Here is a 12,116-nt window from a genome sequence, read left to right as displayed (position 1 = left end):
TTCAAAGACTGTGAATTCCATATGGAGATGAATACATCCATCAAGATGCATTTACCAGAGAAAAACCATCTAATTAAATAAACTAATGAAACCAGCTAGTCGACAGTTAAGAGAATCGATTATAGAGTTCCATGTTAAATTATGACTTGCTTAAGGAAAAGTAAATAACCAATGAGAACTACAGTTCTAGTAGTAACAAAAGTAATAGCAAAAAGTAGGTGAATTACCAAAACACCTCTCTATTAATTTTGGTTTATATTTTACTGTAGAGACAAAGAATCTGTTGTAAGTGCTTTTAGTAACATTTGGGGGGAAAAAACCAAACCAAACCAAACTTTGATGTGTAACCAATCACATGGTCATAAAATACAGCAAATACAGAACTCAGTAAACCAGCCAGTTCTAAAAGCAACATTTTGGTCTAGACTGTTAATTTTGTACCATTTCCCTTATATAGTTCAACTTAACTCAATGACCCACTGACTGTATTATTCAAATTAAGTCAGTAAAGGGCAAAAGTATGAAAGCAGTTAAGAATTAACATTTGTATTTTACTATGGGCTGTACAACTCAAAGTAATGCACTTACATGTTTCAAGGATCAAAAAACCTGATGGCCAAATATTTCAAACAATATTAATATAACATGATATTTCACTTAAATCTGTAACTGTTTGCATAGAATAATTGATCATTTTGTTATAAAAAACCTAGCTTTTTTCCTTATCCACACAGTCATTACCATATTAGTGCCTACAGCAGTGTCAGCAAATACAACTTCCACTATTCAACTTTTAGATACAATTTAATTGAAAAAACACACTCTTTGAGAATACTCTCAAAGTAGTAAAATACTTCAAGAATATTTGATTCTGAGTAAGAAATCATCCAGTGGAACATTATTTTTCAGTAGAGAAAGCCCATACTTGGAACTTGAATTTGTAGCTTGCATTTACATGTTATCATTTTGGAATTTACAGCTGAGGCTCACAGTATAATGCATCCTCTATCACGTGTCTACACAAAATAACAAAAAAAAAAATCAAATTATTTCATAAATTCACTGTCAGTCTCCACTTCATCACAGCAATGAGTACATTGGAGAAATATTTAAACAAATGTCAATTTTTTTTTTTTAATTTTTTTTTAATTTCTACACAAGCTAAGTCTTCTGTGGATCACTTGTAAGGTTACTGTGCAGTTCCAAAACTGACTTGCCAGTGAGAAATATATAACAAGAATATGTTTCACACTGACAAAAACACACAGGAAAGATTTCATTAAATTCAAGTACCAAAAAATATCTCTCTGAAGAATAATAACAGCAACAACAACTTTAAAAGTAAAACACAAACTTCAAATTAGCTGAGACTATACTAACCAAAGTGGCAAACAGAAACCAATCATCTCCCTTCTGCTTCCTTGAAGTTCTTAAAGGAACTATAATTTGAGGACATTGTTACTTTGGCATTAGAGCTTACATAAATTGTATTATTTACTCTTTCCCAAAATAAAACTTCAGAATACAGAAATAATCTTTTAATTTGGAGTGTGTGACTCACTGGGATAAAGCATAAAATTATTATCATGCACTGGTTTTTTACCTGTAGCAATCTCCACTCTGGTCTACATATAGTTTTAGAAAGCTACATTAAGGCACTATCACAACTTCATAAATGGAGATGAAAATGTAAAGTCAAAATTTACCATTTAAAAAATTCATTCTAGTATTCACTTATATTTGCTACTTCACCAGAATTATAAAATGCAAGGGAATCTCTCTTATCAACATGACACCAAGTTTCAGACTTGAACTCGTTCTCATTTTGGAAGTCCACAGTGTTCTCACTAAGCCATCTCCTCCCAAGTGTCAATTAGATCTCAAAGACAAATAGATTTTAAAACCAGTGCAAGCCTCAACAGATAACTAAACTTCTTTATACTCCCAGTTATTCTGCTTTCATTCTCAGTTATGCTGCTTTCATTCTTATTAGGTCAATTACAAGTATTTGAATGATAACACTCTAGAAAGGATTACTTACTAGAAAGGATTAGCAATTTGGGGGAGGAGGAGAGGGAAATGGGAAGGAGGGAATGGAAATTTTCTCTGAGCTTCTTCCATGCACATTTTCTTGAGAATTAAACTAGAGGTTGTTGGTGAACAGCAAAATATACATGCACTGAATATTGCAGAAAGTTTGGAATGACAGGGGAATGAGCAGAAAAGGAATGCGACATGTAAGCAAGTATTTTTGACACTAAAACCCAAAGTTTATATAAGGCTTTTAGGTTTATGAACTTAAAATGCAGATATTGTGGTTCATCTTTTAAAAAAACATGTTCAACTTTCTACACGTTAAAATTTCTAATTAACTTGAACAGTACAGTCTTTTTTAATCAGCAGCATGATGAATGGCACACCTGCTTGACTGGGATGACTGCCAGGGATCAGATAAAACGCAATGCATCTCAATGACACTTTATACGAGATGGGTAAATGATGCATGCGAGCCAATTCTTCTGGCATGTTATTCCTTGTAGCCTCACGGCATCTATTTCCACCTGTGAACCCCTTTGTTCACTTCTTGTAGCTTCCCACCTCCCTGTGAACATTGCAATAAATCACATACTCATACCAGACTTTATTATTTAAAACTTTTTCCTTTCTAACTTTATAACTAAATAAAAAATTGCTACATTTAATAATATCCTTCTAACAAAAGGAATAGAATAATCACATGGAATGAGTAGAGCTGTACAATGAGTAACAGCATTTGTCCTTGCTCTTTGACCACTGAGAGGAGGAGGAGCAGTATGTCACCAAAGTAGCGCTAATAACCTGCTGAAGCTGATTTCACTACAACACTGAACCAGTCAACAGTTCTTGAGTGGCTAATTGAAAAATCATGCTTTGGACCTCTCTCTATACTTACCATTAAAGAAATCACTTGGCTCCTCCTGCAGGAAGAGGAGAAAATTCAGGTGCATACAGATTCCACATAACGATAGTAGGTTTTCATTAATGTTTCTGCAATTCAGAGGCAAGCCACATTGATTGTGACAAGTTTTCAGATGCTACTTTATTAATGAAATAAGTCCAGTAGGTATTACTATGCCTTTTCCTTCCCCTTACAAAAATGTTCTAATGGAAACACAACATTCTGAGTTATATAGATTCCAAAACATAATGACGACTCTGCAAAGTCATGTTGACTTTCTACAAAATAATTTGGTTAAGGTTCTTGCACGCAACTATTATCGATCTGCTATGTCACAATATTCAATTATTCCTAACCATTTTGTACGCATTTCTGACTGAAAACTGATTGTTAGACTACTGAAATACTTGAAGGTACAGAAAAAAATCCCTCTGACTTTTATAATACAAGACAAATACATGTCCATTTTCCATGTTTTTTCAGCTTCAGAGCTGCTGAAGTTCAATTCAGTTTCAAGTAGAGCTGGAGCAACTCTGCCCACACCAGTCCCTAAGCAGTTTCTCAGTGGCACTTTCAAATTACTGATCATCTACCTCTTCACTCCACAGTGAAAGCTGCAAAAGGGAACATACTTTACTCAAAAGTATTAGGTACAAATAAACTACCAATCAACCTGTCAGTTAACTAGAATGTAAAACACCTTTGGACATGAGCATACTGTCACTCCTAACTTCACAGAGCCAGCATATTCACTGGCTTAGGTTTCAAGTCAACTTAGAGAACAAACCCTTCCTCTGATGATGACAGCCCTCACCATCAGACCACAGAGTAATTCTCACATCCTGAAACCTGTCAAGTTTTACAGACATGAGCTCATAAATCTCTGTACAGATAATGCAGATTCTTTAAACTCTACAGTCTTCAGAGAAAGATTCAGAAGTTACCAGCACCACTAATCATCTTTTTTTAAAAGGAAACAATTACTCTGGCTCCTTCCTCACATTTCTCTAACAGAGATGGACTATTCTGCTTTTATCACTCCTCTTCTATTTTTACATTAATTTGTTTCATCTTGCTTGCCAGTTTCTGTATTTACACAACAATTTCTTCAGTAGCCCTGTCTCATCTCAGCATACACTCTTTCATGAGATCTTAATTATCCAAGTTCAACATAAAAATTACTTAACACTGGTTGCTGACGTATTTAAGACATCCCAGAAAAAGTTTTACATCCAAAGTAGGAGGTACAAATGCTTACAAATTTACAGAGGTTTAAAAACATTCAATTAAACATACCTGAATTTAATGTGTCTAGTACTAAGTATTTTTATAATATTTTTGCTAAATTATTCTAAAAAAATCATCTCTATTACATACAGAAGGCTCTAATGAAAAGATCTATGAATCACAAATCCATCTGAAGATCTGTGTACGAAAACCAGTATTTCTACTGGGTAGCCTCCCAGGATTTAAGCTTTAAAAAAAACCTAAAACAAATAAACACAAAACCCTGCCTAACAAAACTATTTGGCTTAAAAATCAGAACTGAAATATGAAGATCTCAATCTATAAAGATTGAAAAGAAAAATGAAAGGAAAACATATTGAGAATATAATATATTGAAAGCAACCTATTACATGATATCCTCAGTAATCCTGGTTTTGAATAACATCAGAAAGCACAGAATCCTAGAATCATTTAGGTTGGAAAAGACCTTTAAGATTAAGTGCAATCACCAACCCCGCGCTGCCAAGTTCATCACTAAACCATGTCCCTAAGCACCACATCTACGTGTTTTTCAAACATTTCCAGGGATGGTGATTCCACCACCTCCCTGGGCAGCCTGTTTCAATGCTTGATAAACCTTTTGAGGAACAAATTTTTCCTAATATCCAATCTAAACCCCCTCTGGACAACCCCAGGATATTTCCTTTTGTCCTGTCACTTGTTACCTGGCAGAAGAGACCGACCCCCACCTGCCTACAGCCTCCTTTCAGGCAGCTGTAGGGAGCGGTAAGGTCTCCCCTCAGCCTCCTTCCCTCCAGGCTAAACACCCCCAGTTCCCCCAGCTGCTGCTCATCAGACTTGTGCTCCAGACCCTTCCCCAGCCCCGTTGCCCTGCTCTGGACACGCTCCAGCACCTCAGTGTCTGTCTGGCAGTGAGGGGCCCAAACCTGAACCCAGGGTTCGAGGGGCGGCCTCACCAGTGCCCAGTACAGGGGGACAGTCACTGCCCTGGTCCTGCTGGCCACACTGTGTCTGACACAAGCCAGGATGCTGTCGGCCCCCTTGGCCACCCGGGCACACTGCTGGCTCATGTCCAGCCGGCTGTTGACCAGCACCCCCAGGGCCTTTCCCCCAGGCAGTTCCCAGCCACCCTTCCCCAGGCCTGTGGCGCTGCCTGGGGCTGGTGTGACCCAGGTGCAGGATCTGGCACTTCTGCTTGTTAAACTTCATACAACTGGCCTTGGCCCCATCGATCCAGCCTGTCCAGACCCCCCGCAGAGCCTTCCTGCCCGCAAGCAGATCAACACTCCCCCCCCAACCAGGTGTCATCTGCAAACTTACTGAGGGTGCACTCGATCCCCTCATCCAGATCATCGATAAAGACATGAAACAGGACTGGCCCCAGTGCTGAGCCCTGGGGAACACCACTTGTGACCAGTCACCAACCGGAGTTAACTCCATTCACCACCACTCTTTGGCCTCGGCCATCAGCCAGTTTTTTACCGGGTGTAGAGTGCACCCATCCAAGCCATGAGCAGCCAGTTTCCCCAGGAGAATGCTGTGGGAAACGGTGTCAAAGGCTTTGCTAAGGCCCAGGTAGAGAAAACACCCACAGCCTTTCCCTCATCCGCTAGGCAGGTCACCTTGTCATAGGAGACCAGGTCCGTCAGGCAGGACCTGCCTTCCATAACCCCTGCTGGCGGGGCCCGATCCCCAGTTGTCCTGCACATGCTGTGTGATGGCCTCAGGGTGACCTGCTCCACAACCTTCCCCGGCGCTGAGGTCAGGCTGACAGGGCTGTCGTTCCCTGGATCCTCCTTCCAGCCCTTTCTGGGGCATCATATCGGCTAACGTCCAGCCTTCTGGGACCTCTCCAGTTAGCCAGTACTGTTGATAAATGGTGGCTCCCCCACCAGCTCCCTGAATGCCCTTGGGTGGATCCCATCCAGCCCCACAGACTTGTATGAATCCAAGTGGAGCAGCAAGTCATTAACTTTTTCCTCCTGGGCTGTGGGGACTTCCTTCTGCTTCTTGTCCCTGTCTTCCAGCTCAGGAGTCTGAGGGTAACTGGTCTGGCTATTAAAGACTGAGGCAAAGAAGGCACTAAGTACCTCAGCCTTTTCCTAATCCTTTGTGGCAATGTTCCCTGCAACATCCAATAAAGGATGGAGATTCTCCTTGGCCCTTCTTCTGTTTCTACTCTATAAAAACACTTTTTTTATCTTCTACAGCAGCACCCAGCCTGTTATCTAGCTGGGCTTTCACCTTTCTAATTTTCACCCTGCATAACCTCAAGACATCCTTATATTCCTCCCGAGTTGCCTGCCCCTTCTTCCAGAGGTGGTAAACTCTCATAAAGCAAAAATAGTCTCGCTCAGATTCATCCCAACTATCACATTTTCCAAAACAAATCAAACGGTAACAGGCAATGATGGAGCAATCATCCAAACTATTAACATTCTAAACTCCAGCTTTCAAACATTACATTTTGACAAGGAGGCCTTCTGGAAAAGAATTAAACATGCTGTTGGTAGGGTGTAAGTTTCCTCCCAGATGATACACAGGCTACTGTGCAATGCTTGAAAACATTTATCAAATGCAGCTTCATGTCAGGTGAGGGAAGCTGGTCCCTCTAAGTACGGTAGTCGTCTCTGCTCCTTCCTTCTCCCTAGAATCTTTCCAGTTTCCCCTGTCCTGCAACATATTTTTTTTGTTTGTTTTGTTTCTGCAAGCAGAGAAGGTAACAAGAATTACAGAGCTGCTTCCAGTCTCAAAGCAAAAAAGCATCAAATAGCATGTGAGTAACTATATACCTGGGGTAGGGGGGAAATGTCATATATTATTTAATAAATAAAACTCAATATCTCAAATTTTCCACAAATAAAAGCTGGCTAATTAACATTGTAAGATAAATGCAGCCCAAAATAAAGTGTTGAGAAGTTCTGACTGATTTGTTGACTGAAATTACCACAAATATACAGTAACAGTCTTTAGTGACTTGGGAATACACAGTTTTGGGAATTAAAGGGAGCACACAACTTCCGAAACATGGAAAAAATTAAAATAAAAACCTCAAACTGAATTCACTCAGACTCTTATCTTTTTCATACTTGGGTTACTGTTCACCTCACCTAGTGTTAGTGCTTGCAGGAAACCAGCTGGCCTAAAAAAATCCAGTGTAAATTAACAGTCTGGCAGGAGATGGGAGAGGATTAACGACACACCTCTGGCAGTTCCACTGCTTCCTCCCCTCCCTGCCCAAAACCAGAGATAGCTGAGTCACCAGTTCAGCCTTTCATACAGCTATGAGGATGAAACCCTCTCATGCATATTGAAGCTCCTCTTCAAGAGATATGCTCAAGTGCCAAGTAATTTTTTTGAAAACTATGCAGTCACAAGTTACAGCACACTGTGATGAAGAACCACAATCTTCATTAAGCTGTTCCATGAAGTACTGCATGCACGCTTAAAAAATTAATGCCTATTTCTCTGGATCTTTTCTCTTCCTTCAAATTTTCATCCTGTTTCCTCTATTTAGGCACTGACCAAGACATCTCTTGCAGGTTTTTTTTGTGCAAAGAAACAAGCTTCACATTTCAAACATTTTGCAGGAAAGTAGCTGTAACTCTTCAAATATTTCAAAAATGTTCCTCCAAACTTAGTTATTACTTTTTTTCATCAACTGAAACAATCCCAGCTAGACTAGATAGAATATTCTGGAGGAGCCATAGCAGTGAGAAAAAAAACGCACTCCATCTCCTCCTCCGCAGGAGTCTCCTTTCAAGGAGATCTCTGGATATGTATCCAATCTTATACAACACTATCAGTTGAAGTGTATCTTTACAGCAGAGTAAAGTCCAATTCTATAATGCATCCTCAATTATCATTGTATTTGGCTATCTTAAAGATTCTGAATTTTTGTTTGCTGGGAAACCAGCAATAAAAAGGCAAGAAAGGAAATGCAGCACGATAACTGACAGCACAGTCAGAAATCCACAACTTATACTCAATATCCTTAAGGTAATATACTAAAAAAATCATGAAGTTACAAAACATTTCTTGGCCCATGCTAATGATCTCAAATATGCATAAAGAAAGAGTAGGATCAAAACCTGTATAAAATAAATTTAAAAATTACCTCGCTAGGAAGTAACTATTTAAAGAAGTTTTTTATGCAAAATAAGAACCAAAACATTGAAGAATAACTGCTACATTTTCAGTAAACTAGTGAAATAATCTACTTTGCCATAATGGCATAAGGAACACAAAGTACAAACTTCTCACTTGCTCATCACTTAAAAAGAAATTTCATGCTCTTGGGCTGTAAAATCAGTGTATAATTCAAATTAGATGAAAATCCTTTAAAAAAATTTATGCTTAAAGCTCAAATCCCAGCTTTCACACAGCCATCCATCCACTCAAGATGTTAATCAAGAGATAAACAGAGAAAAGCTGCAAACGTTACTTTGTATGAACACGTACATCTTGAAAGTACTTGTTTAGTAGAGTTATTGGTTAACATCAAGAAGAGTAAAAGTAAATTCCAAAGGTTCACGTTTAACAAATTCACCACTATTTTGAACTGTGTAATCTGTGGCAACAGCTGTGTCATACTCTGATGAAAATTATACCAAATGACTGCATAAAGACACATGGGAATTTTCTCAGTTGATAAAATTTAAAAATACGTACTTTTTATAAAATACTATTTTACGGAATGCCTTTCAGTTTGTTAGCTCTGAAATCAATCATACTGAAAGACTAAAAATAACCTCTTTGCCAAGTTAATCATACAGAACATTTTGGTGCAAAAGACATTAAAAACACCTAATTACTGCAATGGATTTGCTCCTTATAAGAACGAAAGCAGATAATGGCAGCAATGTGAGACTGATGTTCACTAATATGATCAAGAGACTAATTATTATCCATGAATCATTTGTAGCATTCAAAACTTGATTAATGTCAGGTCAAGTTTAACATGTGATACGTTTTATTAGTAATGCTCGGCTATCCCACAGCTTGTCAGTTTAAGCGAGTGCCATCTGTTAGGTGTAGGAATAGCCAACAGCCACAACAAAAGCACAGTGGATACAACTGGTCACTGAGGTACCTTTTAAGAATTCCATAAGCGGCCTACCCTAATATTTTTAAACACACGAGATCAGAATCCAGCACAAAAAGATCTCCTAAAGACAGCAAATCTGTAGCCCCAAAAAAGCAAGCATGCAAGGTGGGCCTTCCTGAGTTTAAAGCTTGACCAAAGGCATGTTTAACAATACTGAATTTACCTTCGCAGATTGACCAGTCTCTAGTAACAAAAATTCTTTTGCAGGAGAAATACACATAGTTTCCTCTAGATGCTCCTTCATCATGTTTAGCAAGCACTCCTGTACAGAATACACTGCTTTACCCTTTAAAGCGGCACTCGTAGTATTGAAGTACATATGGTCCCAACTAACGGCTCATGTAGCAAAACACTGCTAGAAGACAATGAAACTGAAATTCATATTCCACAGGGGAACATTTACTGACATTTTCCCACTTGTTCTAATTACAGATAATGGCAAGAAGAATCTTTTTGCTCACTTTCCAGTATTTCACAGCCAGTTTGCGGGTGGCCAGCTTTACCAGGGGTCACGTCTCCTATGTAGAGCCCATTCACAGATCCTGCAGCAGGATGGGAACTTACCTGCTCTCGTAAAAGCTCACCTGGGCACCTCCACTGAACTTCCACAAGCTGTGTACTAGTAACAGCGGGAGCAGCAAGGCTGAAATAACATGAAGTGGCAACAGACAGGTGCATGCACAGAGAGGAAGGAAGGTGACCTAATTCTACCTGGGTTTGCTCTGACACCTACCTACTCTCCTCTGGTCTAAATCTAGTTAGAAACTCAGCAGGAGCAATGGAAAAAACATTTATTTACCTCACACCTATCAAGCTACAACAGCCCTCTCATGTATTATGAATACGTTCTCATTTGATGGCTCTCTTGCGTTCTATGTGGATGAAGCTGAAGGGCTGCGGATTCAGGCTGCCGCTAGCATAACTTGGGGCCTGTACTTCAGCTCCAAGTGTTCTCTTCTGGCTACAAGCATGATGCGCAGGACTCCCAGACTCCTTGATGTCAAAGCCACATACTCTGAAGACTTGATGCTACTAGGCTAGAGACCATAAATAACACCACGCTTCAAAGAACTGTAACTACTGTAGAGTTTATTCCTCAACTGTTTGCTCATATAATTCCATAGCTGATGACTGACAAGGATCCAAACTATTAGCACCTGGGCATTAGCGTTCTAACTAATGACACCACTCTCCATTGATTGTATTTTAGAAGAGCAATTCTGCAGAAAAGTCTTTACCAGAGTCTATGTATTCTTTCCAGAACAGGTAGGCAATAGAAATTCCTTTTTATAGTCATGTGATGAGGAATGAGCAACATCTCCAAGCAAGAAAGTCAGACTTAGCCCTTCTATCTGCAACTAGCTTTGTGTTATGATTCAGGTACCTCTGAAAAGAACAACTTATTCCACACACTGGACTCTTAAGAGCTTTCCCAGCTCCTACTAGAACTGCTGCCAGTTCTATAACTGGCGCAATATAACACAGGGGAGTGTTATAGTCTGCTTTTTTCATAGTGATCTTAAAGCAACAGAAATCATATATATATATCATATTCTGAAACCTGCTTCTTAAATCTCTTCTATTACCCCTCTAAAAGACTTCAAGAAAAGCCATTTCCAGATATATCATTAGCTGGAAGTTACAGTAATCTATGATGGGATGCAACACTCGATCTTGAGAAGGCTGAAAAACCGCACTAGCCTGATTTCATTACCTCGCCACAAGGGAAAAAACACTCTAGTGAACAATAATAAAATATATTGTGGAGGTGGCAGGGAAGAAAGTTTGATGGTTCTATTCTTTTTTTAATCTCTTTTTGGGTTTGCAGCTAATTCATTAACCGCGCTCTTTACAGATGCTACTAACATCAGCAATATGCTGCGTTCCTTAATTATTTGGATGGAGACATTTTAGAAAAACATAGAGCACACTGCAGTAAGAGTCCCACTGAGCTATCACCACTTTGCTGGTTCTGACTGAACAACTCCAAAGGTCATGTACCTAATATATTCAAAACAATACCCAAGAATAACACAAGCACTATGTGTATAAATGCTTAATTTGACAGCACATCTGCATTCCTGAATTCAAAATAAGCATGAGGCATTTCTCACTGTCAATCTCTTCTTAGAAACAAAACTGAGAAATTGCCATCAATTAACTACGATGTTTTCAAATGGCTTTTTCAAATAAGAGAAATAGGCTGCTGCTTCAAGAAACTTTAATTGACTTTTGTGATAGCTTCAAAATGGGAAAAACACAGATTCCTCGAGGCTGTGAGGGAATGCCACTGCCAAACAGCAACAATATTTCATTTATTTTACCTGATGAAGAAACAGCAATATATTTCATAGCTTGGCCATTTAATTTACTGTGCTCTTGCCAGTTCTCTATTTCAGCCCTCAAGGGAACTTCAGTTTTTTCTTTTAGGGACTGGGATTTTGTCCACATCCCTTTCCCCATGCACTCCTACTTGGCAGAGCACACCTGCCTGAGACTAGAGTCTTGCTGGAGCTGGAGGAGGTTTAATAGGTGCCACCAGCAAATTCTCTGACCTATTTACAAACGATCCACAATCTGTGACATTCCTGAATGGATGGCAGATACTCGGTAACGTAACGCCTATTACCTGATGTCCTCAACTGAGAAAGGTTCTCCCACTAATGTTTAGAAGCTTCCTAATACTCTGGGTTTGATCAAATACAACATTCAGAAGTTCTGACGTCAAAGGGGAAAATGACATTGCGTTGAGTGCAATGGGTACAAGTACATTTTAATTTGTTCTCTAAATAATCTTCCAACATTACAAACTTGATAGGGTTT

General features: G+C 39.2%; 1 protein-coding gene across 4 annotated transcripts in view; it reads right to left on the bottom strand.

Moving 5' to 3' along the window:
- The window catches only part of RNGTT (RNA guanylyltransferase and 5'-phosphatase), a 189,228-nt gene that overhangs the window by 92,987 nt on the left and 84,125 nt on the right, over positions 1-12,116 (bottom strand). The window lies entirely within an intron of this gene.

This window comes from Falco naumanni, chromosome 6 (genome assembly GCF_017639655.2).
Source record: "Falco naumanni isolate bFalNau1 chromosome 6, bFalNau1.pat, whole genome shotgun sequence".
In the NCBI taxonomy this organism is placed as follows: Eukaryota; Metazoa; Chordata; class Aves; order Falconiformes; family Falconidae; genus Falco; species Falco naumanni.
Note: the sequence above shows the minus strand (reverse complement) of the source record. Positions and strands in the feature narration are given on the sequence as shown.